This window comes from Pithys albifrons, chromosome 4, assembly GCF_047495875.1.
Source record: "Pithys albifrons albifrons isolate INPA30051 chromosome 4, PitAlb_v1, whole genome shotgun sequence".
Classification (NCBI taxonomy): domain Eukaryota; kingdom Metazoa; phylum Chordata; class Aves; order Passeriformes; family Thamnophilidae; genus Pithys; species Pithys albifrons.
Window position 1 is genome coordinate 66,250,993 of NC_092461.1, and position 27,486 is coordinate 66,278,478.

The 27,486-nt window shown below is 46.7% G+C and overlaps 1 long non-coding RNA gene across 2 annotated transcripts in view; it reads right to left on the reverse strand.

Annotated features, from left to right (window-relative positions):
• The window catches only part of LOC139670950 (uncharacterized), a 43,620-nt gene extending 16,980 nt beyond the window's left edge, over nucleotides 1–26,640 (reverse strand). The window contains exon 1 of one of the 2 annotated variants that reach the window (XR_011697614.1): nucleotides 26,493–26,640. This is a non-coding gene — a long non-coding RNA (uncharacterized lncRNA). Of the gene's footprint in view, nucleotides 1–25,739; nucleotides 25,875–26,492 lie in introns of those variants that run through there. The other variant, XR_011697613.1, reaches the window with a different exon arrangement.
• Between the last annotated feature and the right edge of the window lie 846 nt (nucleotides 26,641–27,486).

Consider the following 27,486-nt stretch of genomic DNA (forward strand, 5'->3'; position numbering starts at 1 on the left):
AAGTGACTGAAATCCTCCATATTTTACAACAATTGAATAATGCCACCCAAAGTATTTTGTCCCCTTTTCTGCCTGATGAGATTCGCTTCTCTCTGTGGAGATCTGTCAGTCACTCTGTAGATATATAGATATATAGATATGTATTTGTTGGATAGAATAGACAAAACATGATAAGAAGGAAAAATATTTGGCCTAATGGCCAAAGGACCAGATTTGGAAAAGCACAGCAGGCAGATTCAAAGCGTCCTTGTGAGACTGAGCCCTGCCACAAGATAAGTGGAAGAACACAGAGTTCATGGTTTCTAATCTGACTTAAATGTCAGATAAGTGCCCCACTGTACAGCCCAGTCAAGGCAGAAGCACTAGTTAGGCATGCTCCGAAATGCCATTAGATGCCTTGGGAACTTTATTAGCAAAGATTGAAGGACTTGCACAGTCTCAGTGCCTGTAAGACCAGACAGGATCTGAACATAGTTTTCAGGGAACTTAACTCTCAGGTTCCTAATTTCCTTCTATTTACATTTGTCATGACTAATTTGCCCTCTTTTGTCTGGTGTGAGATGATGCTACACGTAGGATGCAGAGTTTACAAGGAGGTACATTCTCCAACCTTTTCTCAGAGGGTGTCCTACTGAAATAAGGAGGAATCTCTGATAAACCACTTGATAAGGACTTCTTTGGGTCCTTTGAGACAACTGCCAGCTTTAAAAAACAAACAAACAAATAAACAAATCCAGTGAACATGCATATAATCCATGGGACATACAGGACCAAGGAGTGGACTGGAATGTGGAACATTCATTTTCTCATTATCAGCCATCAAAGTAAAGGGAAGGAAATGAATAAATTTGTGCCTGAAATATTTGTATGAAACCTTTCCCAGCTAGATATAAAATGCAATTATTTATTACTTCGGGAAATACTCTAGCATCAAGCAATGACCCAGGGTTGGTGTCAATGCTTACCCAACAGGATTACTATTCAGAAAGCTTTATGGTTACCACATAAAGTTTAATCAGTGCATTAAAAATAAATTAAAGATTTGCTAATTGTAATGTAATTAGCTTAATTTAATTACATCGCTCAGTGACTGAGAATTTTATTGTTATTGTGAGATCTTTTCTCATTTGGGGCCTGAAGTTAAGTGGCACAGTATTGACAACCATTTCCTCCTTTAATATTCAGCTTCAGGAATGGGCTGAAATTTTTACCTGAATCTTGCAATTTATCACAATCAGTATCATCACAGATTACAGAAAGCATCCAGTAACATGATAACTTCTAAATGAAGTGTCTGTTACCAGGGCAGTAGCAGCCTCAGCTGTTAATTTGTCATATTTCATAGCAAGCCTGACACCCTGTCCAATTTGCTTGTAAGCTTTATCACAAAGACAGCTATGAGAGCTGCCTCTGACTCTGAGCAGGATGGAGGAGATGGACAGAAATTCAGCAGCAGCAGCAGCTTGGCTTTTCAGGTTTCCTGGTTTTGTACACAATCTGGATGAAAAAATAAATTGCCCAGTGTCCTGATGATGTTTGTTTTCTTTATTAAAATCCCTCCCTTCTTTTTTCCCCTTCCCACTTCCTCATTAAGACAACCAATTTTTTTTCTTTAAGAATCCTTGCTGCCCATAATCCAATGGTTAACATAATTTATTAGCAGTTATAGGAGTTAAAAGAAATAAGAGGGATAACAGTACTCAGGGAGCATCATTACCTATCTTACACGGGCTCTCAGTTTCAATCCAAAGCATGTCATTCTCTCAAAATGACCTGCAAGGTTTTGCTTTTGGGCAGAACTTGTGCAGTGGTGTAAAAATGGCCATGAATATCCCTTCAGGAAGTTGGTTTCTCTTCTCCTTTTATCTTCCAGATGCTCTGAGGCCCTCAATCAATTTGCATTGATTTAAGCAACATCATTCAATACATATTATCAGTCTAATCTGGGGGGAATTGAGAGAAGAGGAGGTCTTCCTTCCTGTTCCTGACATGCCAAGCACAACAGCACAAAATGCTACAAACCCCAAAAAATTATTTTTATTTTTTTAATCCAACAGGTGTTAAAAGATGCCTGGACTTACAAAATGCAAGAAACCACATTTTAATTTGTCTAACACTTTAAAATCAGATTGGCTAACTTGGATCGCAGAACAAACATTACCTTGGATGGATTTTGTTGATAGTACCTGAATCCAAGAACATTTTTTAAGACCCTGGTCTGAGGGCAGACAGCACCAGCCACTTTGTACAAAATCAGAGTACAACCAATACCAATCACCCTTGGAGGTTTCTGCATAATGAAAAATAAGCCTCTCCTTGGGGCAGGAGGTATTATTCTCCCTTCTACACTTGCTCTATCAGGTGAGCCCGAATACCTCTCCTTCTCATCCTGTTGATGGCTGCCCAGCTGCTGCTGTTGGGCTGTGAACTCCACCAGAAGACTTAGAAGACAAGCTCTACAGAGCTCACCCCTCCAACCTCTAAGTGGTTTTGCAGATCTGTCCCTTATTACACCAGCAACCAAGAAAGAATGAGTAGGAAATTAGCAGAGAGCATTCCAGTCTTTACAGCTGAGCCTCCAGAGGGGCTATAAAACCTCTCATGCTGTCAGGGAGTCAAGGATAAACAGAGAGCTTGTGGTGCCTGCTGTTAATAGGAGGAATCTGAGAATGGGGACTGTCCAAGTACACTGAGACTAAAGGAAACAGAGGAATGAGAGCACAGAGAAGATGAAATAAGGTAGAAACCAGTCAAGAAAAGCCACAACTGTGGAAATGGCAGAAAGAAGACAAAAATGTAGACAAATTTTCAGGTTTGAAGGAGCTTTTTTCGAACCAAGTTACCATATGTCAGTCTCCTGAGGTTTTCCTTTCATGTTGAACTCCTAGCCCACTGATTCCGTGGGATGCAGTCCTCAGCACACGGCTACCACTGTGAGTGAGTCATTTGGTACAGTTCCTGTGGCAAGAATCCCAAATGTGTCAGGCCTGAACTAAAAAGCAAGATGGAGAAAGAATACACCTGAAGGCACATTTGGCACTTTAATTCTGAGCAGATATCACTTCTAATTATAGCCAGCCTTATGCCAGCTTACTACCGTTCAAGCGCTTGTGGGTTCGTGCATTGAGTGCCAGATTTAATCCATTCAAGGTGAAGCGCAAGAGAACCAATTGCATTTTGCATGCCTTCTACCTGAATGATTTGCTTTGTGTTCCCAATTTGCAGTTTGACTGGAAGATTTGCACCCCTCTGGTTAGTTCTGGTTGGTTTCTCTGCAGCCACAGGGGCATATTTTTCAGCTGAATGAAGCCCAGCTGGCAGGCTTAATTTGTCCCACCAATGAGTCATATCTTTCTCTAATTTCACCTGCACAAGAGAATTGCAGCTTCCTCTACTAATTCCTCGAGTTCAAAATTCTTCCCACAAAAAGAAAGCTTAAGCCCACCCCAGCACAGGGAGCAGTAACTCTGCTTGCCTGGAAGTCAGTGGCAAAGCTGAAGAGATAGCCACTAGTGAACATTACTTAAATAGTAAGCTTAGTTAAGGGAAGCCTTTCCTGCTCTGATCCTGTATCAGATTTTGATCTTATATGGTCCCCAGTGCTTCACAAAAGCCAGTGCTCAGCACCCCACACAGACATGTTGTTTTCCAGTATGATTTAGGGCTTGGAGTGGAGGGAAGGTTTAATACAATCATGCATCAGATTTCTTTCCAAACAACACTGTGAAACACTGAACAGAAGGACGATTGCCTCTTCACCCCCTAAATCTACTTAAGCTTGGATTATGAGCCATATTCACCCAATTTTTGCTGGGAGCTTAAGGCAGCACCATGCTGCTCTTGGTCTGTGGGATGCTGGGAAGCTGGTGCAGGATTTGGTAGGCTCCAAACTTCCAGAAGTAAAACAGCCATGTTCTTCGATGTGCAGGGCTCAAATAGCATAGATCTGAGTTCAGCCATGCTGTAGGTCTATGTTTGAAAATGGATGAGATGCACACAGAGCAGGCGGAGTTTCTTTTAATAACTAGTAGCTTTCAGAGCATGTGTTTTTTAGTAGCTCTGCCACCTTGAGTTGACAAAGAAATAAAAGGGAACACTTCCCCACACACAAATCTCTACTGATCTTATATGGATCTTATTTCAGTGTAGAGAACAACTAGCACTGATGCTGTCAAACAGAGCCTCCTGGAATTATTTCAGAAGGTCTGTTTTCCACTCTCCTGCCCCTTTCCCTTCCTGATAACACAGAGAGAGAGAGAAAGGGAGGAAAGAGAGAAAAGGAAAAGAAAGAGGAGAGAGAGAAAAGGAAAAGAAAAAGGGAAGGGGAGAGCAGGGGAGGGAAAGGGGAGGGAAGGGGAAGGAGAGGGGAAGGGAGAGAAGAAGAAGAGAGGGGACGGGAGGGGAGGGGAAAAGGCAAGGAAGGGGAGGGGAGAAGGGAGGGGAGGGGAGAAGGGAGGGGAGGAGAGAAGGGAGGGGAGGAGAGAAGGGAGGGGAGGGGAAAAGGCAAGGGAGGGGAGGGGAGAAGGGAGTGGGGAGGAGAAACAAAAAAAATGAAAAAGAAAAAAAGAAAAAAGAAAAAGAAAAGAAAAAAAAAGAGAAGAAAAAGAGCATGACTACTGGCACGCTGTGTGAAACTTCCACACATATCACCTGCTCCGAGCACTGTCCGTCCCATACCCATCCCTAACAATCTGGTCCAGTTGTGCAAGGTAATTCCTAATTACCTCTCTCCTGGTTTCTTTCTTTCCCTCCTGAGGATGGCCTTTCCAGGATCTAACTACACACACACACACACCTGGCGCTGTGAGATAGGAAGCCTCACCATGGATACCAGCCCCCCATTCCCAATCCAACCCACACTCCTGGGATTTGAGCAACTATCTCCAGGATGCTGTAAACTCCAGATGTGCCTTACCTACTGCCTAGAGACACCATGTGCAAATGCTGCTTACAGCTGTTATTCTGCACTCGCACACACACATACATACACAAGCACTGGCTATGCAGATCAAGCTTTGAGAAATAAAATAAAGCAAAATGTTAATCTTAATCTTCCCTTTAATATCCTACCCCATGCTAAATCAGAACAGCTGTGTTCATACAATGTGTCCAACTGGACATAATAAATAGCCTAGGAGAAAACAAAAATACACACACACACAGAAATATATATGTGCATACACACATGCTGTAAGGAATTTAAAATATGTTTGTTCACAGAAGTGGTGACCTCCAGCTCACAGCTTCCTCGATTAAGGGTGGATTAGAAATAAAAATGGCTTGTTAGAGTTGGAATCATACACAAAATCCTAGAGTAAATATCTGCAAGAGTAGACCAAAGGGTTAACCTCACCAATGCACAGATACTGGCTCTCCTCCTGTTACAGTGTAAATGCTGATTGGAAGGAAGAGATCATTCTAGGTCAGTATGTCCTCTACATTGTGAATAGCTTGACAGGGGCTAATAAACTCCTCTGCCTATGGCACTGATAATTTATTATAAATTCCTAGGCATCCCATGCATTTTTTTATTTATGCATGTGTAGTTGGTTGGTTTGCTTTAAAAGAGGTGAAGCTGGACAATTTGGGTCAAGAAACAAGGTTCAGCCCAAGGATGCAGAAAGCTCTGCTCTCCTAGTCTTAATCTGTGGTGGAGAAAGAGTAGCATCCTGGTTGCGGTTCCCTGCACTCCTGCCGGGACTTCATATGGCAGTTGGGAATAGCCAAGAGTGAAGTTGGGGTCAGCACAGCCAACTTCTTGCGCAGGAATCCGATGGGTGACGCATGGACACCCTCTCATACTGCAAAGCAATCTCAGTTGATTTATGAGGGATTCCGTGAATCGAGATAATTGTAAAACTAACAGATTTCAGGAGCGGTCGCTCCTCCGCAGCCCGCTGCTGAGGGAGCCATGCACCAGAGCAGCCTGTGTCGCTCCTGCCTCCATCGTGCTGCATTTCACACTGATGAGGTAATTCCACTGCAGATGAGGTAACCCTGCAAGTTGCCCACAAGCTAGAAGAGGTTACCATATGATCGCTCATGTAAACACGCAGCCCTGTCCCCCCGGAGGACGGCTGACAGCTGCGCTCTGCTGACGCACCGCCACACCGCACTGGTGGGCATCAGCGGCCCCGGGGAGCCCCTGCCCTGGGGGGCTGTTCGCCTCCGTGGAAGCTGCCAGCCCCCTGCCACGCGTGTGCCACACACCGCTCGCAAACACGCCGGGCAATGCTCGGGTTTCCACCAGTCTGACAGAAGACCCTGTTTTTCCGGCACCCGTACAAGCCGGGTTCGCTGTTCAGATGGCTCTTCACCTTCCTGCAACAGGGTTTCTAAATGAACGTGCCCTCTCGTGCCCTCTCGTGCCCTGGCGAGGTGGATCATCTCTTCAGCAAGCTCTGGGGAGCGACTTCCTTCTGCGGCTGCGGGCCTTAGACCTCGGGGAAATCCCTCCTTCCTTTGCCCAGAAGGTGCAGGGGAGAGGAGAGGCAAGGGTGCTGCCCGGCACCAGTATAGGGAGCTGACCCGGGCAGCCCCCACCGGTTTCGTGTGCGAGCGCTGGCGCTTTGTGTGAGTGCACTTCGCACAGGTGCGGTTCCTAGAAAGTCCTCTAGGAACATTTGCAAGCAGCACAAAAAGTGACGTTTGAGATTAGGGAGTGCTCATGACTGCACCCCACTCCTGTCTGTAAGTGTATGCATCAGAGGATCTGCAGAACTCTCTTCGCTCCGCAGGCAAAAAGCCTAAGCCAAAGGCCCAAACACCTTGTCTTCAGGGTCTGGAATCATTGCTATTTACAGTGCAGCATAGCCTAGGATCCCTACTAGCTGTGCTGTGCTAAGTATTCACAGTGCTTATCCCTACCCGGGTGCTGGGCAAAGCAGATCTGTGTGATGAATGTGCGAAAATCAGGAGGAATTCACACAGAAAAGAGAGCAGGACACAGGCTTGTCAACTCCCCGAGCCCAGAGCTCATCTGCAGCCTACTCAGTGTCAGGAACTCTCAAGGCCTCCTTGTAACTAATAGGGTGGATGGGATCCAATCATACCACAGATCGCACATTTCAAATCAGACCACACATGTGCCTACATGGACTCTACTTAACCATAAAAAGAGTGTTTGAGAAGTTTGTTTTAACGAACTTCCTCTCAGCAGTGGCAGTCACTGATCTGGAAATCTGTTTTGGGCATACCTCAAACCTGAACTGCATGTGACAAGTGACCCAGGAGGACCCTGAGGGGTAACATGTCATTACATTTGGGAAAGCAGCTAAGGTGACCACCTTCTGCTCTGTTCCCAGGCTACAAAGCTCAGGTTCCCTGGTCTGGTGAATCTGGAGGAGACCTAACCAAGCACCTCTAGTAAGGCAGGCCTGTGCCAACCACCCAAAGGAAGCTGTTCCCCTCAGCCCTGAGGATATAAAGATCAAAGAGCTATCAGAAAAAGGGAAAGCTTTCCATCATCCTCTGCTGAGTTTATTTGGCCAAAAATGGGAATTACCATGAGCAAGCCCTGGAGGAAGTTGTGTCTCTCCTTCCCCCACCTCCCAGAGCAGCTGCTTACACAAGGAACAGCTCAAAATGAATGACTGTTATAACTGGAGTATATGAAGGGTCATAAATCCATTGCTGCTGGATCCGAGTTCACATCACTATGCAAGAGCTGAGGTCAGGACTTTTCCCCTTACCCTGAGCTCAAAAGACTGCCAAAGGGACAGGCAGATGTCCTGAAGTCTGCCCAGAGGGAATTCAAAAAAATGAGGAGAAAAGTGGGGCCACATCATGTTCCTGTCCCTCCCAAGCTGGAGAGCCAGTGGTCTCTGCACCAGAAAACCTGTTTCAAGGCCCAAGAAATTGTGCAGTGAGACATGTGTTGGACTACAAACATCACAGCTGGATTTTTAAATGACGTGGCTAATTTTATAAGCTCTGGTGGTTGCTGTTACATGCAATGAGGTACAGTTAATCTTTTCCCTGCCTCTTGCTGTAGCTGGATCATCTGTGCAGACTATTTAATGGGGAAAAGCAAGGTGCATCAGGTTTTACACCTCCCTGTCTCGGATTGGGTGCTGGTCACTGTTCAGTGGAACACCAAGCTTGTCAGAGTCACAGCCTCCCTCCACCTCAAAGGGTTCTGTGAGCAGCAGGTGGCAGGGGTCTAGGGCATGCCTGCCATGTTAGACCCCAGCCTCTTGTCTGCATGCCACCCAAACTTTTCAGATGTGCTCTGGTTTAGAGGGCAGCAGATTGCCATGTCAAGGCTGCCTGGCTGGCTTAAGCTCTCCCAGAATATGTGTGAGCAGCTCAGGTGAGATTCACCTCTCCAACCCCTGCCTGCAGTGTAAATGTTGCCAAGATGGGGGGACAAGCAGGCATCCTGTGGGCACAGACACCTATGAGATTGTTATGGCCCTGGATGAATCGCCCTTCAAAGGTGCCATTTCCTCTCTGGTGACCATAAAGGATATCTAAGGTCATTAGCTTGGACCTGTCCCCGGAAAAGCCATGTGTCCAGCCAGATCAGTCCCATCCTTTGAACCTGCTCAGCAGCCAGGCTGGCACCACCAGCACTGCCCATGTGTCATGGGTCCCTGGCCCCAGGGCATAGACCCCAAACATCTGCTGCCCTGCTTCAGGATGCAGCTTCCCCTGCAAAGGCCCTATTACAAGGGCCATAACACAGCCATGGCATTAATGATGGCAGAAACTGATGGAGAACCAGAAGGAAAAGTGTTAAGAGAGCCAGGGCTTGTTGCTATCCAGGAACCCAGGCTACCTCACCTCCCAGGATAACCATCAGCCAGACCTTTCTCAAGTCTTTTTTGGCAGACTGAGTTGTCAGAAAACCACCTGTTACTTGGGAGACATTCAAATGCATAATGAATTAAAAAAGCATATTGTGTGTTACTATCTAACCCCCAGACAGATGTGTTATTTAAGTGTGGTTATGATCTGTGCTGTTAATTTTAAACAACATATGATCAAAGATCATGTCTGGCTTTGTGCTTTGCTTCCTTTCAGGTTCTGGCTTATGTGTCCATGCCAGACAGTTGTGGTTTCTGTCATATGGCAGGAAAAGCTTATTTTTACATGCTGCCTAAATTTATATTTTATTGCACATTAAAACAGCCCATCAGAATGAAGTTATTGCATTGTTTATAATGGTAAGTGAATCACAGCTGTGGAAAAGAAAGCACCACACAAAGGGATTTTTTAGGAACATCTACTCCCTGTACTCAGGACTTTCAACCATTTTAAAGACAGCAGCACACCGAAGAGCAGACTGAAATATATAAAACACATCACTGCTCCTGTGGGAAGGCTGGAGCCTGTTGGAAATGGCAGTCCTGCCAACCAGTCAGTCCAAAAACACCAGCCAGGTCCTCAGCAGACAGGGGGACATGCTTACCAGATGATGAGATTTTTTTTTAAATAATACATTTGGGGTTCTTTTTATTTGCTCCATGGCCTGAGTTTTCAAGCTTTGCTGCTCAGCTAGAATAGCTAGACATGTGCCCTGGATGAATAGGTAAGTAAATAAACTGACTTAAAAAATGAAAGAGCAGCCCTGTGAGATTGTTCACGTCTGGAAGGTGAGGCTTTAACTCAGAGGCAATGCATGTTTCAAGGTGTTGGGTAGAACTACAGGAGCTCTGGCACACTCAAAGTGGTAGAGGGACAAATCTTACCTTCATGGATGCCTAACTACACAGCTTTCCAAAAAATCCACACTATTTAGGGCAGATTTAAAGCACAGCAAAAAAAGTAATTCTTGCTGATTCATTTTGCAGAATAGGTGTTTCATCACTGTAGCATTTGAAGATACGCAGCTAATCTCAGTTCGGACTTTCTAGATAAATCTGTGAAGTCAGATTCATTGTAAGAGAACTGAGAGACGTGGTTTAACATTAGTAAATGTGGGCCAGACTCAGCCCATATCTGCGTCGAGGTAAATGGAACACTGCTGCCATAGCAAGCACACTGGCACAAGCAGACGCTGCCAGTTGCCTGCCTCTGAAATGTGTTGGGGCTTCTGCTCTCCTTTTGCTAAGAGAAGGCAAGCAAAGCTTCTGCCAGGCTGCAGGCAGCTGCTGGGATTTGACCACCCTGCTGGGGAGGGAATTATCCTCTGACTAAACACACAAGTTACTCAGTCCTTGTATAGGAATCAGTCATCTCTTCCGCCCAGGTGTGCCAGGAGGGCTGCTCTGAGTAAGTGCCAAGAGCACTCTGTCCCTGCCCTACCCAGCCCAGGGACTTTAATCCAGATTCCCTTCCCAGCTTTTTCATCTACTAAGAAACTGTTCTCTCCTTGTTATGTGGTTTCAGCTCTACCTACTTCAGGCATGGAGGAGGCTTGATGCTCCCCAAACACCAGTGTGATCCTAATACCACACAGAGCACATCCATGATCTGGGCTAGCCACTCGTTGCCACTATCCCTGTGAGTGGCAGGCCAGTCCTGGATCTCAGCCTCACAGAAATAAATAAAGGGAAAAGACATGAACTCTCCCACTCTGAGGCTGTATGGAGACACACACCCCAGTGGCTCTAGCCCTTCAGCTGTGGTGCTACTACTCTCCAGCCATTTGGCAGAGGTACCACCTGTCCTCCCTGATGGGAAAAAAACATTGCCCTAAAACTGCTCCATGGAGGGGACCCAGAGAGGAGTTATCTGTGATACATCTGTGAAGGCTGACCCCACCTCTGGGTGAAGGCTCAGAGGTGAACTGGTGAGCATGAGTTAAAGGGATATCACACTGTGATGCTTTAACATAAAATAATCATGCTTGGGTTGCTACTGTTAGCGGACCTGAAAACAGCCTCACCCACATAAGCAGTACTGAACAGGAGAGTATGAGTGGTAAGATGGGATTGTTTGAGAGAAGAGACTAGAGCTGAGAAGAGGATTTTAAAAAGCACAAACTCATTTCATATGGCTGAGTGCTGGTGACACTAGGAGAAATTCAATGGATTATGTTGCACTGGAGGTCAGAATAAATTGTCCCTTCTGGCCTTTGAAACCTGTGTACGTACAGATGAACCTTGAAATGACCAGATTTCTCAGGAATTTGATTCCTGGTGTTTATTTATTTATTTTCTTACCAGCTGCCAGACACAGCATGCTCCTAGACAAATAAGGAGGTGGTAGCTATGGTGGTGAGTATATCAGTAGCGCTAATCTCTTGCAGGGCTTCCTGGTAGAATTTCTATCTCCCTCAGAGGAGATGAGGTTAAGGGGTATAAGAGAGTTTCATCTTAAAAAAATGAAAAGCACAGTGCTATTTCAGAAGTGAATAGATGCAAGGGAGAACTAAGCATCTTAGTGCATGAGTATTCTCCTAGACTTTTTTTTAAACAGGACACCCAGACTCCATAATAAATAGCTCTCTGCTGTCCTAGCAAAGGGCTGAGCTAAAGATGGCTCCACTAATTGCTGCTTCCCTTTGTCCCTTATCTATAGGGATTCTCATCTTTTATATTTTTACTTCATCATTTTAATTGTGCAAGAAGCTTTTCACAGTATTAATTAGAATAAAATAAAAATAATGCAAAATATAAACAGTTATTAGTATATAGGTAGCATCATTTTTAGAGCAGGTACTTTGCAAAACACTATCAGCCAACAATTCTGTCTGCACATACTCATGATGGGCAGCCTCATTCTGCAAACTGGGGACCCATCCTCTGACCTATACTCCCATCAAGGAGCTGTACCCAAGAAATGCATCACTGTTTCCTGAGACATGCACTAAAGGAGAGAAAAGTAAGGAACAGGGAGCTGCTTCAGCTCTGAAACAGGAAGAGAAAGCCTAGGAAGTTTAAGGTGACTTACAGCCACTGTTGCCTTCTCCACACCTCTGGAGGTACAGGATACAATCTACTCTGTAAGTGATATCCACGTGGGGAAGCAACTTGGAAACATCTGACCCTCTGATAGTAGGCACAGACATTCAAGCAGACCAATTTACTAGTGTCATTCATTTGCACCTTTCAACTTAATGATACCTTACAGGGAGGAAAAATTCAAATTAAAAATTGAAGCTATTAATATATCTTTGAAAATGGTAAAGGAAAAAGATTAAGACCAATAGGAGGCCACTAATCTTGGCGTCCTTCTGACCTTGTACCCTTTAAATCATTGTAATACCTTGTTCAAATTCAAACATAAATAGGATTTTTTACAAGGGAGTTAGTGCTCCTACTGCGTGAAAAGCCATATTACATTTTACAATTCCTAGAGCTGAGAATACTCATTCCCAAAATAGAAGACCTCCTCACCAGATGATAGTAACACAGATGACAAAATAACGTTACATTGAAAAATACATCTGTAGAAAGTGAAATAGAAAAGCAGAAGAAGAACTTTTCTCCTACACTTTTTGGAAGGGGCTTGCAAGGTAACTAGAATGCATTTTAAAACTTTGTAGTGGCAATACTGTATATTGCAAAGTCAATGTCCTCTCTCTTCTGCTGCTTCTCCCTTCCTGGCAGCCTGCTGCAACTCATGTATATATGACAAGCATCAGCCAAGGACAGGCAGCAGGACTGAACTGCTCCCAACCAACTAACTGCATCTTTAAATTTCTCTCCCCCCTGCCCTCCATTATGTCTGTCTGCCTGTCTCTGTGAATGCCTGTTTCCCTGGAAGGGAGGAGGGGACCCAAGCAAACCCTGAAGCAATCCCAAATTTCCTTGGTAAGGGAGAAAAAAAATCTATTCTCCAGAGATCAAACCTTCAGTGAATCATTTTCCACTGCTGTGACATGTCAAATACTCCAGTGATTCACCAGTCATGGATCTCTGATTCACCTGCAGTAAACAGGGCTGATTGCTACCCAGAAGAACTGTGGTTTGCATGGCTCTTTAAAGGCTCCACTTCCTCCAGGCAGCTTCTCACCAGCCTGCCACACCCCACCATTGCCCCCCCTCCTTCCCCTCCCCCTTCCCCCCCCTCCCCTCCTTCCCCTGGCCACAGCAGCGACAAGGACCAAAAAGTCCAGGCTACTCATTTTAGACCAAAGGACCAAGAGGGAAGACAGTCTTGGGTAAATGAACAGTGAGAGAAGTTAGGAAGGCTTATGAATCTCCCCTTGTTCTGTTTCAGTGCAAAAACGGGAAGGACAGAAAAGAAGGGATGGGAGGAGTTTAGTATTTGTTTGTGGCTGTCATTGGGTTCATCTCCCTGCCAGCACAGGACGCAGTTTCTCCAAGAGGGAGCACCAGAAACAGAACCGACATTACATCTAATGAGCTTTTTGGTGGCATATTCATTAAGCTTGTAGAAAGCGTAAGGTAAAGAACTGCAGGAAGCTCAGTTTTGGAAATGCTCCAGCTGGACCCCTTTGACTCATTAAAGGAGGGAGTAAAACAAGCCATGCCTCAAGGCAATCGTAAAAGCATAAGCAGGAAAGCAGGAAAGGGTCAATTCATTAAGGACTGGGGGACCTCAGCAGTCCCTGGCCAGGCAGTGTGGGGTTGGGGCCATGGGATGGCTGGGCATGATGGAGCCCAGCAGCAGGGATGTCTGCTTGCCCTTGGCATACTGGCGGAGCCACTGGTTATTTGTTCTGGATGAGCCCCAGAAGGCAGCAGTGAGTGGACCTCAGAAAGCTCTCGCTGCCTACAGTTGCCATGAGTTCCCTATCCACCACCACCAGCGTTCCTGTCTCCATCTCTGACTCGGACTGGGTCTTCCTGCCTACCAAGGGGAGGGAGAAGGGGGGAAAAGTCACACAGACCCTCCCAAGCCTTTCAGGGGCAGGGTAAGGGAGAGGGAGGGCAAACTCAATTGAGCAGCTTTGCAGGGAGCCCCAGATTTTCTCAAAGCAGTCATGCCAGCTGCAGCCCAGCCATGATGAGAAAGGAGAGGAGACAGTGCAGCAATGGCTTTTACAACCCCGAGGGAGGAGGAGGAGGCCCGGGCTGCTAAACTGACACCAGGCAAAAGTTGGCCACATTTTCCTCCAGCCACAGAGGAATAGCATAGGCAAGTCAGATGTGACCGTGCTACAGGAGCCAGGAGAAAATAAAAACAAGTGACAGCTGACTCTTGAGGACTTCTGTAGCGGGTGGGGGGGAGAGAGGGCGAGGAGGGAGGGAGAGACCTACAAATACTGGGGGAAGGGCAGAGTGCAGCCCAGGAGCCTTCTGCAGCAGCAGATGGAGAGGGAAGCTACCGCTGATTCCTGCAGAGTCAGGGAAGGAGAGAGACAGCATTGCACTGAGGTGATCACATGAATAGGGAATGAAGGCGCAGAACAAAGAAGGGGTTCTGAGGAGAGGGAGTGGGAGTCCTTTGCAGACCCCCAGAGCTGGGGCATCCCAGCACAACGCCCTGCGGTGCTACAGTGGGGAACAAACCTGCATGAGTGCTGGGTACACCCAGCCAAGGCTGCTGAAGGACAGTCAGCACAAGCAGAGGACAGATAAAGGAGATATTTGTGCAGTTAATAAGGGATGAAGCTCTGTAAGACCCTATAGAAGAATTAATTCCTCAGACCAGAACACAAGCACATGATGGTGAGGAAAGTCTAAATTCCCTTGCTCTGTGCTCAAGGGCTTCCTCTAACCTGCTGCAGGATGAAGCTGCAGAGGCTGTGAATAGTGCAGTCTGTCTTTCTGCTAGTCCTGAGGTCCCCTATGTACCTATGATGATTGTTTTGACAGTCATCCTTGCTGTGATTGGCACCTCTCAGTTAGATCAAGGTCACTGTTAGAACACATCTTTTCATTAAAATAGCCGAGAGCCTGTCCATGACCACAGGCCACAGCTAATTAAGGGAGGACCCAACACCCCCACAGGTAATCAGGGCTGATGCTGTGCCACGCACCCCAAGGGGGGCCAGCAGAGCAATCCTGCCCTCAGCACCCTGGCATGTAGGGAGGACATACCCACTCACAGCACGCCAGGCCACCCACCATCCTCACTGCTGTCACACCAAAGTAATAGCATCACCTCCTCTCACACAGCTCATGAGAGGCACAATAGTATCCTGGGCACCTGGGAACAGCCCTTGTGTCTGGCTAGGTCATGGATCCTCAAAAGTGGAAGGATGGATGATAACAGGCTCCTTAGAGTCAAATCTGCTTCACATTTGAGGGACAAAGGCCCATAAGCAAACTTTTGATTTGAAGAAAATTCTTTTACAAAAATGTCTAAATATGACCACAGTGTTATAATGACTAATTCCTGGGACAGTATGAGATTGGTTCTTTGCAAGATTTAGGAAACATGACAGGCCTTCTCTAGGAAAGGACACTGTGGGAATAGGTCCATGCTGCTTATATAAATTTCCAGCTCAAACCCTGACACAGGTGGGATGCAATATGTTGACTGAAGAATTTTTGGTGTCAAACAATAAGGTGAAGCCATACATTGCCTGAGATTCTACACATATTTAGGATAGTACCTCTCCATGGCCCCAGTTTGGCTAAACAGTGTATCAATAAAAGTGAGTTTCTACTTTGACTAAAAAAAATAATCTTTATTGAAAATTGAGGGAAATAGTTTTATTCCAAAGCCTACTGGTGTCTCAGTCTTGTCTTACAGCAATTCTGTCCAGGTCCTCTCCTAGGGTTCTCTTATTTATTTTCCCACCACTGAGTGATAGAGCAAGAGTTCCTCATCATGAAAAAATGGGCCTCTGAGCTGCCTCCAGACTGCCACAAATATCATCCATTTACTTTTGTCATCAAGCTAGTCTCTCCAAGCTACATTGTCCAGTGTTCTCATGCAGCCAAACTCTTCCCAGTTCATCACCATTTGCACCTTACAGAAGGGTTGTGCTAATCTCAAGAAAGCTAAGCAAGTGTCCTGCAATGTGTTTCTGTTCAAGTTTTCTTACTGATGCACTTTCCTCTATTTTGGGAAAATATTTCCACTTTGTGTCCATCTCAGAATGAAAGGCATTTTGGAATTATTGTGGCATCCATGTGCGCCTCCCTTGGTTTGTGTCTGCATAGGCCCTGCCAAGAGAACCAGTATTGGAGTTCAGAGACACAAATGGTGGGACATAGGATAGGAAAAAGGGCAACGGCTTTAAACTGAAAGAGGACAAGTTTAGACTAGGTATTAGGAAAAAAGTCTCTACAGTGAAGGTGGTGAGACACTGGAACAGGTTGCCCAGAGAAATTGTGGATGTCCCATCCCTAGAAGTGGGACTTTGAGCAACCTGGTCTAGTGGAAGGTGCCCCTGCCCATGACAAGGAGGTTGAAACTAGAAGATCTTTAAGGTCCCTTCCAACCCAAACCATTCTATGATATTATGACATCATATGTTTTTGGCCCAGTGAATGCAAGAAAGAAGTTTGATTCCCTAAATATCTTCTGATATACCAGACACCTTCAATGGCTTTCTGGCAGAGGAGGACATGGAAGATCAATTCCCACACCCCTCCAATTTGTTCTCAGGCTAAACAAATGCTTTTTGGCCTTTTCATCAGTTTCTGTCAGCTACTGTGGTTTACAACTTATATATTAGGCCCTATACCTGAAAACCTGAAGACATTGCTTGGCACAAGGTAATTTAATAATGACAATAGTTATGCTTAATTTTGACTGTGATTGTGGGAGAAGGGCAAGAGACACAGCAGGGACTTACTGCCCTGTACATGAAATGTGTTTTCCAAAGCACCTTTTCAAAAGTGTGTTTTAAATGATTCTTTTTTTCTTAATTGCTGTGAAAAAAGGTAACCAAGTGTAATTTTGTTGGCATTTCACTCTGATCTGTAATTGCCTAATCCAGGCCAGGACTTCAAGAAACCCATTACTGTGACACCAGGCACCCACTGTGAGAGTCAGACTGGGAGCTAGACAGCTAGGAAAAACCAAAGCTTTGGTCTGTGTCCAGCAGCCTAAATAGAAAGTTTCCTTTCCATGCTTTGCATTCATCACAAAAGAGCACTAGCTATCTCTTTTATACAGTAAATATGCAACACCACAGAAACGTATCACATTAAAGTCAGACTGGTAAAAGGTTGAGCATGGGATGTTAAAAATGAGGTATTGCAATTATGTTATCTCAGATGAATTTCTCCTTATGTGACTCACACTATTCACACAGAAATGTCAATCCTAAGGACATAAAAAGCATGTGTTGCTTTCTCCCCACCCCAGTAAAGCATCATACTTTAGAGTACATTATTTAGGTATAAATATATATGTTTATGTATATAAGTGTATATATGGAATTGTGATTGTTTATTTAGTTTGCATTGTCCATTTGCACTTTGATGATGCCCAATGTTCTTTTCACAAAGGTGCAGGTGCTAAAACTAAGATTTTGTTGTTATTCATGAGACTCGCTAGGGCTTAAGTAAAGTATCAATGTTACGAGTTTATGATGAGGTACAAGAACTGCCAACACTACTAAATTCTTACAAGATAAATGATATATACTAAAACAGCAAAAAAAGTTACCTTGAAAACCCAACTCACACGAAATACCTCCATGTTAGTATTACTAGGAACTGAACAGCTGCATCTCCTGATTTCAGTATTAACAATGCTTTTCAAATAGTTTCCTATGCACCCAATCTTTGTGATGCTGTTTTAAAAAAGAGAGAAAGAGACAAAATCGAGCACTGAAGTTTAGCACTCAGAGGGGAATACTGTGGGGAGTAGTGAATTTTGAGCAGTGCTAATTCCCATGCTGCTAATTGGACAGAGGCCATTTCCTGCAAGCTAAAGTCAAACAGAACAGAAGCATATGGGCTTTCAGAGTTTAGTCTTTACAATAGAAAGAAAACACTAAAAAAAAGCACCCTAGAAGCCCCATGGAATATTGGTTATTGCAGATAAATTGTAGACAGATTACAAACTTGAAAGTTATATGTACAGATGTTGCTCCTATTGCTTTTGAAAGAGCTGCACCTTTGAAAAGATGGTGCTTGTTCCCTGGGGATATGCCATTTTCAGTGCCCAATATTCTCCCTTGGCTCTACTGTTAGAGGGGATAGGGTTTGATTTGTTTTCTTTGTTAATTTTTAATTATTTTTAACTTTATCTGCATTTCTTATAGGTTTCAATGGCAGGATGTCATTGGTAAGCTTTTCTGAGAGCTGGTGTAGCTCTCACAAGCCCGAAAGAGTGTTTCAGGCTCTGTAATGTTACAGAAGGGTCATACCTGCCCTACAAGGCTGAAAGTCCTAGCAGTCTGTATCAGTCAGCACAGTCTTTTATTCGGCTGTGACATATTCAATCAAGCAAAACATTTACTGTGAGTGGAAACTGTATCAGGACAAGTATCAAATATTGCCAGCTCTTCTTTAAACATGCTAAATCCAAGCACAAAAGCCTTGGAAAACAAGTCTACGGCAAGTATAGAAAGTCGTGCTTCAGAGATGTGACAGAGCTAGAATCCTAGGGGTAAGAAGGATGCTCTTGGAGGAGATGCTGATTAGCTCACTTCCCTGTATCTTCCTGCAAAGAAATTGGTGTAGGGAAGGGTCAAAACCAGGGCACTATCAGAGCATCATTCTGATCCATTGTGGCAAGGATGATGATGGTCCAAAAGAGTTGATTTTCTTCTATTAGCTACTAATCAAAGATGCCTCTTTTAATTTGTTTGACAGTTTATTCTTCCTACAACAATCTCTCCTACCCAACACCCTGCCAAAAAACAGATGCACAGAAGGTGCTGCACAGGGACGAAGCATGGAAAATTTCAGCTGCCAGAGTAAGTGGTTTATTAAGTCAACAGCCAAGGAAAGCCACGGAGACACAATGGCTCTCGTGACAGAGTCCGTCACAACGGACAGCACTAACAGCATCCCCATTAGAAGCAAACCTGCTGCATCTCCCCCAGCTTCTGCTTGCAGCCGCAGCTGCCAGCTGACCGCCTGCTTTAGCTGCTGCTGGGGCTCCCTCGGTGGCTGTCACACCTGCTCTGCCCTCCCTCGGAAAGCTACCAGAGGAGAGAGGAGACAAAGGACGATCCGCACAGCTGGAGCTGCTGGAAGCTGCACGCTACCCGGATTGGTACAGTGCTTGCCCAACACCCCTCTTCTGTAGGAAGCCTCGTTCTGTTTCCAGCGGCTCTCTCACGTTTGGCTCTTCCAGCTCCCTCATTCTTATCCCTTGCCATCGTTTTTAAGGCATTACTGCAGAATTCTTTTGTGTTTTCCATCATTATTATTGCTGTTTCTCACTAATGTAGCCACCATAGACGGTATGTCTTCATTGCTGGCTGTGCCCATGAAGCCCATTTAGGTGGCCTGCCTTGGTGCCAGCGCTTGTTTGAATGGTCCAGGGCAGCAGGGCCCTGCTGGAGCACGTGGAGACCAGAAGAGCAGAGAAGGGGTTACTAAAGGGTTAATACCAAGAGGCCACACAGCAAAGCCCAAGTTAGGGCCAGCTGCACCCCCCCCCCCCCCCCTCCACCCCCCCCACCCCCCCATCCCACCCCCCACCCCCACCCCCCCCCACCCCCGCCCCCGGCTCTACCCTGCTGAAGAAGCCCTGGCAGGGATGCAGCACTCAAGTGCCTTTCCCCACTTCCCTCCTGCCCCACTTGTGTGATGTAAAGCAATCCTTTTGTTTCCTCTTTAAGACATTAGCCTCAGGGGCCATTACAGGGAAAAAAAGGTAGCTGGGGCTCTTTTATCTGAAGGAATCCATTAGGAGGCGGGGGTCTTTTCCTTCCTCCTTGCCCAGGGTGCAGCTCCTTCTTTTGCACTGTTCCAGGGATATCTCACTGCTCCAGGGCCACATCCTTCCTGATCCATTGCTATCTCCTCTCTGTTCCGGGGACATCACCTCGATGCTCACTGCACCATGGCCTCTTCCTTGCAGCTTATGTCCAGCTTCTCAATCCACTCCAAAAATGGGTCAAACGCGGTATCATCATGCAGAAAGCATGAGTCTGCTGTTCAGACCCCCCACCCCCACAAGTGAAATTAAAAGGAGGACATGTGTTTAAATACACTCCAGTGTAACAGATCGGCTTTCTCTTTGCTGACATTTTGGGTGACTGAGGGATGTTTAGTATTCTGGCATGTCTTTGTGGCTATAGAAAGCAGAAACTCATTCTTGCTCTGTTTATCCTTGCACTGAAAGCAGCAGTCCCTTTGCATTTGCAAGACTCCAGGACTTGAGACTTTAAATAAACCCCCAGATATTATAATAAATACTCTTAATAAACTTGAAACTACTGAAATAATAATACAGAAATGCAAAAAATTATGACAGGGAAGTTAATTGGGTAGTGGTGGGGAAGGGCTCTTTTTAAGCATACCCCTTGCACTTCCCCAAATTACGAATCACAGAACAAACATTTGCTCTGTACAGTGCATGCCACTGAGACCCACAAGGACCTATCTTGGGCTAATATAAATTGCCTGAGTTCCAGTAAGACATTAACAGCCTGCCCTGCTTATGTTCCAACCTCACCGGAGACCAAGCAGCCGTGGTCAGCCCAGGGCCAAACCAAGCACGCCAGCCCAACTGGGTGTATTTACCCAGGCTTGGTGTTAACTGCTAACACCATTATGTGGCTTTACCGCAGATAGGAGCTGGCTTGCATATCAGTGATTCAGAAGACAAGCAGGGTGAGGACACCCAAGTAATCCTAACTAAATACAGTGTTCAGCACAAAAGATGCAGATTAGGGTAGAAAAGGTGCCAGCATGCTTCACTCCTGTTTTAAGTCCTAAGACACAGGATGTCTTTGAAAACCCTTACTCAGCACCTGCTGGCACCCGTGCACGGGGAAGCACCTCTGGAACCCTCGCCCACAGGCACAGGCATGATGGGCACCACTGGGTAGTCAAAAATAGAGGCAATAAATGAGAACAGCTGCCAGGGATATGGTAGGAACATGGATGTGAGCAGAAATACATGTGAGACCACAGCCGGAGCTGGTGTGAGCAGGAGCATTACCATGTCTCCTCATCAGTATCATCAGGGAGAGAAATGTCAGTGGTCTAAGAACCTCCCTGAGTTCCGCCCTGAGCGCTGAGGCCTGTCCTGTCCTGCTCTGCACTGCCCTGCCTTGCATGATGGCTCCAGGAGGGAGGTGGAGGGTGAGGGAAGGAAGGAAGCACAGGCTTCCCTATCCATTGTGATTGCTTTACAGAATGTGGGGGTCTCAGGGAAAGCCACGGGGTGGATCCACACTCTGCTCTTCAAAGATCAGTGGTTATGCATACCTTGAAGACACACACTCAAATTCCAAAATGTTTCAAGTTCACCCAGTACCAAGAGAATAAAAAATAAATGTAGAAAGACTCCTGCCAGGGAGCACACATGGGAAGGCCAGTGTCTCTGCCGCTGCCCATTCTGACAGATTTCCCTCTGCTCTCTCATAAACATCCTCCCCACATGCCATATGTCACACATACCCTCCCTGGACCTGCCAACACAATTCTGCTGGGTCTCAGCATGGCCACGGGACAACATCACTTTCCCGTCAGTTCTATGCTGTTGTCGGTGGCTGGGGAGACAACTGACCCCCAGCTACTTCTGTCACAGCCAACGGAAAATGGGAACAGGTTTGAGTCTGGTTGCTTGAGGCAAGACAAGTGGAAACACAAAGGTAGCAGGAACAGCACTGGTGTGAAAAATATTTAAACATGTATGATAGTGCAGAAGCGACCTCCTTTGCTGTGATGATCCTACTTCAGCACAGGCTAGTACCACAAAAATGATTGAAGATGTGTGGTGCTGCTGGTAGGGTAGCACATGAACACTGACCTAGGCAACTCCTCAGGTAGGGCTCAGGCACCAGAATCCACAGCTGGTGTCCCACTCTTTCACATTGGCGACCTATCTAAGCAAATTTACACTGGGAGAGGATCCTACAGTGTGTGTGCATTTTGTATTGGGGTTTTGTGTCAAGGCAGAAGATGCAGAAAAGGGGAGGTGGGTGGCTTATACACACCCTACCCGTAGCAGTGACCCTACGGGAAGCAGGGGCTGGGGATCATGCAAGCCTCAGGGCAGACCCCGAGCACATCTGAAGATGCCGGCAATGACATATTAAAAACAGCCTGTTTTCCAAGCCCAGGTATACCCCTGTGGATCTCATACAGGGCAGAAAAGTGTCTAGCAAACCCATAGCTGCCCATTAGACACCCAGGCTACACACTTCATAGAGCTGTGCTGCCTGCCCCTTCGCTCTTTGGAGTGCCACAGCTGAGCTTGACATCACCACTACCATTAAGCAGGCATCTGCTGGTATGGCAGAATTGCTCTGATGGGCTCTCAGGGAGCCGCATCTGCTGCTGGAGGTAGTGTATTGCTCATCCTAGGCTGATGTTCCCACCAGGGATGGTGAGCAAGCTGAGGTTTATAGCCTCCAGTCGGGGCTGCCCAGGGTATTTCTGCACAGCATCATGCTCAGCCATGTAGGTACTTGCTCCTAGATCCATGCAAGTCAAGCCTATGAGAGATAGGGAGGACTGCAAGGAGTTCCATTTTGAAGACAGTTAATGCAAATAAAACAGGTCATCTTTAGAAGAATTGCAAAGCTTGCCTTTCTCTACCTGGAGAGTTCCTGACAAAACTGAGAAACTGTCCTAACAAAGTGCTCCCAAGAAACAGTGGAGGGTTGTGATGGAAACCCCATCATTTGAGATGTGATTGACTGGACAAAACATTGAAAATACGATGGCTCCAAAACTGACAGAAAAATACATCAGAGCTGATCTTATCTATGACAAGTGTGTTATGTTACTTATGGATGGATCTATACAAACCCTCACATCTGACCCAGAGTCACAGGCATAAAACAGTGGGAGTCACTATAAACATGCTTATAATTATTTAGGAATTTCTTCTCTTCCGTCCATTCATAAAAGAAAATTATTTTGTTTCTCTTTCCACTTCTCTACGCAGGAAAAACTTGAACCTTAGATGATTAAGGTTTGTAAAACTTTGTGGAGTTTGGATCAGACTTGAAAATTTGAACCAATTACCTACAGGAATCTACTCTGCCAAGAGGTGTAGAAAGTGTAATCCTTATCCTTGGGAATTGCTTCTATAATTCATTGGTGTGCAAACAATAAACAACACTAAAGGTGATGTTTCTGGCAGTCCTTGTAGCCTCACAAGCAGGATTTATGCCAGGTGGTTGTTATGCATTGCTGTCACAGTCCTGTTGCTTCATGTGCAATTATACTCGATCTTGGGAAGGTGCACCTGGCATTTTCCCTGAGCCCTGCTCTGTGCAGAGGCCATACAACTTGAAGATAATGCTGTGTGAAGAGACAGACAAGTTTTTTCATCTGCTCCCTGCCTCAGTTAGAAGCTTTTCCGGTGGCAGAGGCCAGACAGGCCAGGAAAAATTGCTCAGGCAACCCACATATCCTTGCTGGTGGACTGGCACATCCTGGCAAATAGAAAATAACTAACATCCAGAATTTGTTTAACTCAGTGTGTTTTAACCTGTTTGGGTGCCAGCTCTAGAGTCTGGTCACGGATGCTCACAGCCCTCACAAGAACGGCATGCTCTTCCTTGATGTGGTGCCCTCAGGTGTAAGTGTGCTGGCCTGAGGTGACTTGCTAGAGGCAAGTGAGCTTTCCCCAGCCCTTCCTTGGCCCCTTCATCCTTCACTGAGGCAAGAAAGTTGCTTCCAGCCCAATCTCCAGGCACTACAGTGGCTGGTGCTGAACCGCCTTGACCTAGACTTCATGTCATTCATTTCTCCTCCGCTGGGAAATGGCTCTCTGAGGCCTCAGACATCTGCTGCTGCTTACCCAGGCTGCAATGCTGGTCATCAGAGCTGGCACTGGTTCAAGAACAGACTATAATATTTTATTGTGCCAATGCTGTTTTTCTGAAACCTGCCCCAGAGACCAGGAGGATGGGTGGATAGAGAAGAGGTAGGTGGACCTGGTCCTCCACATCTCTGTGGTCTAGGGGGCTTCCCATCCCAGAGGGTGTTGCTGCCAAAGCATCAGTCTCCAATGAGAAAGGCACGTTGCTTGCACTTGGCAAGTGGCTATGTGAGGGGAACACATCACTATGGAATGAAGAGGGGATGTTTTCTTTGGGTTGGCTGGGGAAGGCTACGGGCAAGAGCAGGAAGAAATCCTCCTGGCAGGCCAGAAAGTAGTCAGGGAAGGGACAAAACAGGAAAAGCAGGAAAGTTCATGTAGGCAAGCAACATCAGCAGGCAAGCAGCATAATGGAGCATCTGTTGAAATAGCTCCAGGAAAGTTCCCAGTTATTCAGGAAGTCAGGAATATGTTGAGACAAGGTGTATAAGGAGATAAATCCGGTGGGTGAAGTGGGGAGTGCCTGCATGTACCTTGCCCTCCAAAATACTCTGGATACTGTCTCACAGGTATTGCCCTGAAAGGCCAGGAAACTAATTTCAAATTGCTGTATGATCCCCAGGACAGCTGAGCACTCAGCCAGGAATGATTTGTCAGCAGGTAGACAGGGAATGGCTGTAACAGGAGCAATGGACTCATCCCTAATTAAAGAGGGGAATTTTTTTCCAGCAGGATCTTGACAGGCCCCTCAAACAACCCAACAGCACACCACTGAGGCTGGGTCAGTCCACAGCCTCCCATCCCTCATTCACACACCTTTGAGACAGAGTCCTCAGTTTTGTGTATGTTGCTTCAGCCCTGACCAGGTAAAACCAGAGAGGCACATGAGATGGAGTAGTAAAGCCCATTGCTGGGAGCAAAGCTGCTGCATTCATGAGAAAGTGAAGGAGGGCTCTGGCTATAGCAGTTCACCCCATGAACATGACTGCAAACACCACAGCAGAGGATCAAGGTCTCCATTAGATGGTTTCCCGAGGATTTACATCTCAGCTATAAAACTGTACACTGGGACAAAAGTTGGCAGCATGAGAACAAAGTTGTTGCATCAGTTTCCCTCTGCAGATTTACCTCAGCCATTTCTCAGCCCTCACCCTGCTCAAGAAGAGTCAATGTGCTCTCAGCTGGAGTGATTACACTTGAGCACAGCATGCCCAGAAAAACCTACACGTGCAAGGAGAGGTGGAGAAAAATCCAGTACAGGATTGGCATTGCTGAACTGTCTGATGCCCCTGGGATTGCTCTGCACTGAAAGAAGACAATAAATAACAGTGACTGATGGTGGTAGCAGTGTGCCCTGTGCAGAGGGCTCTGTGGAGGATGTCAGTAGGATCTGCAGGGCATAGGCTTCTGCAGGCAGAATGCTGTTTCAGGGTACCCAGCTCTGTGCTCTATGGGTAGGCATTACCTCCGCCCACGAAAGCAAATTAATGACTCCCCTCCCTTCCTCCCTGCTTCTCATTCGCTCCTCACACCACCTTGGTGACCACCAGGGAGGGAGCCTGCGGGCTACCCAGTAGTGCAGGGACACAGGTGCCTGTCACCTGCTCCCAACTCCAGCTGAGATAGAGGAGGATAGGGGCAAGCAGCCCAGTCTGCCTCATTCCCTTCCAAACCACAGCCATTTGCAAGGCAGATCAGGTAGAGTTCTTGAAATTGCTTGAAATCCTTTCTCTTGTTTTCTTTTTCTCTCTTTTTTTTCTTTCTTTTTTTTAAAGAATGAAAGGAAAAAAAAAGAAAACTGAGCTGCATTGAGGTCCAGGTGGGAAGCAGCAGGACAGCAGCCCCAGGGTTAGCAAACTGTGCTGGCAGGAGATAGACCGACCTGCCAAGGCCTCATGGTGACACCACCACAGCAGTTCGCATGCTCTGACATCCCCTGAGCTGCAGGGTCCCCACCACCCTCTAGACTGCGTCACTCAGAACAGTGCTCCGAAGCAGGGGCAAGCTGGACTTCCTACCCCTGTGATCCATGGCAGATTCGGAAACCACCTTTCTGGCACCTCTTCCAGCCTTCTGCTTCTCCTTCTTCAACTTCATCTCCTTTCCCTTGAAATCGAGTTAAGGGAGTCCTGGGCTTTTCCTTTTACACAGATGAGGTGGGGGTTGCTGCAAGGGAGAGGTTGCTATAATTGGATCACTCACTGTGTGACTAATCACAGTGCCGGTAACCACAGTGACTGTGGTTTTAACCTTACTTGGTCATTTCCAAACCACAGGGATGACCCAGCCATCTGTGGCAGGGCAGGCAGCTGTGGTGTGGGGCTGGGGGCACACAGCCCACACTCCTCACTGCCAGCCCATGCGTGGGCTGGGGGCAGTGGGACCTTGACGCTGGTCCTTTCACCATCTCTGTGCTGGATAGGTGCAAGTAGGGTGGGAACATGGCCATGGAGCAGGTAGGACCTGTAGCTCTTGGTGGGGATGGCCTTCAGCCAAAAATCCAGGTCCAACACTGCAGCATTCCCCAGATGACGGGCTCAGGCTTGGTCCAGTGCACAAACCCACACAGCTCTGCACATCCATGTCTGAACGTGACTGGTGGCACTGCGCTCACTGCGGAGGTGGCGTCTGACTGCCCACAACTTGCCCTGGTGCATCTATTTCTGGCAAAGGAGCAATGGCTAGATTATGGATGGTAGATCAGATTAAGTTTTGATTCTTACTTACTTGAAGTAGGAACAATCCTTAAAACCCATTATTAACCTCCTTACCTTTAATCAGCCAATTGCTGGACATCCTGGAAGTCCTGCTTTTATCAGATGACCTGGTGAACCTGAATGTGGTTCAGGGAAGCAGCACATGGGCTGCCACCGCTGCTGTTCATCGGGAAGCTCTGCTGCAGCAATGCGTGTCAGGGCGTTCACCTCTCTGTAACAAATTCAGGGCAGCAAGGTGAGGCTGGGGAACACCCCCCCACCCCCCTCTGCCCCATGCAAACACAGCTACCTAGGAGAGCCAGGCAGCTGCTGCCACTGTCACTTGTCTAGAGCCCAGTGTTCAGTTTCTCAAAAGGAGGATGGAAGGAAGCAACAAATGGGAAGGAAACAGGCCTGCTCGTGAAATCCAAAACCGTATCGGTAAGAAAAACATCATAAATTATGGATCCCCTGGAGCTGCCAGCAGTCTGTCACTGTGCATGATCTGTCTCCATTGTACTTTTCTGTGTGGGTGAAACTGTTGTAAACTAACACAGGGTGAGCTTTTTGTGCTGAGGATCACTGCCCACTGTTGGAAGAGCCCTCTGCCTTCCAGCACAAACAGGCCATTGCGAACCAAATGTTTCATGTAGCAGCCCCAGCGGATAGGCAAGCCCTTGAAGAGGGTGAAGGGGAATGAGGGTTTCAGCTGATCCTGCTCACTGGAGCTTAGCACCGGTGGATGCACCAGCTGCAAGGACGGGGACGTGCAGCCTGAGCCAGCACAAGGCTGCCCATTGTTTCCCAGTACGCTGCTGGAAAAGACAACCGGATTAGGGGAGATGAGTGGCAGTGCTGCAGTGCAGGACACCCGTGCCGGGTGTCCCCAAGGGGGCTGTGTCCCATCCCTCAGCACTCTGCTCTGGGGATGGTGCAGGGGGGACATCCAGTGTGGTTGCACCCAGAGCAGCAGGGGTTATGGGTTGTGGAGAGGGGGATTTTCAGCCCCCAGCTGCACCAGCCTGTCTTGGATACCAGATGCAAGCGGGCAGGGGGAGGAGGGGAGCGG